Here is a 1,848-nt window from a genome sequence, read left to right as displayed (position 1 = left end):
TTTGCCACCCTTTTCTCATGCACACCTAGCCATCAAAATGGTATCATTTCAATACATATATAGGCAGCCAAAACATGCCAATTCACACACATTTCATGCCATTTCATAGTCAACCATTTCACTATTCAAATTCACAACCAAACTCATGCCAAAATATTATGCCGCAACCTTAAATTTTATATGCATTTCATCATCATCTTACCATCTATTTTATGCTTCAAAACATATCAATTTGTGGTCCATAAATCATACCAAAATATACCATTCCTCAAGCATTAATAAATCCATTAATGACTAACCAAATAAGCAACCACTTAGTCATATCAACTACCATAGGAAACATTCCAAAACATAAAGTAATATATACATCACATATATCACTTACAAAAAACATAATTCAAGCCAACTTAAATGGCCAAAAACACACCAACATTTATATCATTTGTAAGCCAAATCTCATGGCTACCATTATAACTCAAAACAACCACAATGAAACTAGCCTATACATGCCATATACCATATATACAAAGCTTCAAAAGTACCAACAAGTTGATCGATAGTGTGATGACGTTTCCCAACAATCCCTGAGTTCGAGCTAGCTTCGATAATCTATAAAATAGCAAAAAAATAAACACAATAAGCTTCAAAAGCTTAGTAAGCCATATACAAATAAAGTCATCATATGAACATTTTCATATCAATTCAAATATGCTAAGCATAGCTAACACATTCAAGTTCTCAAACCTTTCTCATTGTACACATGGTCAATATCATACTTTAATTCATCAAGTAAGTAATTTGTGAATAAGCACATATAAATACACAAACCTTTCTTAATGAATACTTATTCATATTCATAAATAATTTCTTCAATTCTTCTCTTTTCAATACTCGTATGAATTTCATACGTACCTGAGTCACTTAACTCATTCACACCTTCTTTCTCGACTTGACTTTGGCTGTTGAACCATTAGGAATTGTTAAGGATACTCAGAATTCACATAAGCTTGTACAGTGCCATATCCCAGATATGGTCTTACATGTTATCACTTATCGATGCCACTGTCCCAAATAGGGTCTTACATGTAATCAATTAACGATGCCAATGTCTCAGACATGGTCATACACGTAATCGTATAATGATGCCAATGTCCCAGACATGATCTTACATGTAATCTCATCTCATTGATCCTAATGTTATGACATTTGTATCCTATGCTATTCCTAAGGTTCGTACGCGACTTTTAGATGTCGTAACTTTATCGATTCTTTCTCGTATTTGCTCGTTCAACATTCATAGCAATTCAATTATAATAAACATTCATTGTGAAGACATTTATTTGCATATGAACTTACCTGTAGTCAGAATAGAGGGATTGGATCGGCTATTCGACAACTTTAGATTTCCCCCGATCTAAATCTGATTTCTTTTATTATTCAAAATTAACTCTTTTATTTATCAACACATTCAATTTAGTCCACAAAAACATATTTGGGCATTTTTGCACTTTAGCCCCTAAAGTTTCACATTTCTTACAATTTAGTCCCTATTTTAATAAACACAAAATTACACCAATTCATTACAAACCCATGTGTACCGAATATCATATAGCTTCATATCAGCCCATATTTTATTCCACACATTTAACCACACATTTTTATCTTTTCACAAATTAATACCTAATATGCATTTTTACTCAAAATCACTTTACAAAACATGTATATCAAACACCAAGCTTTCATATTTCATCATCAACCACCACAAAGCTCATGGATTCATCAATGGCATTTTACAAAATTACCAAGAAATTCAAAAATTAGAGCATGGGCTAGCTAGTACCCAAAGGA

This window comes from Gossypium hirsutum, chromosome A06 (assembly GCF_007990345.1).
Source record: "Gossypium hirsutum isolate 1008001.06 chromosome A06, Gossypium_hirsutum_v2.1, whole genome shotgun sequence".
In the NCBI taxonomy this organism is placed as follows: Eukaryota; Viridiplantae; Streptophyta; class Magnoliopsida; order Malvales; family Malvaceae; genus Gossypium; species Gossypium hirsutum.
This window is presented reverse-complemented; position numbering follows the sequence as displayed.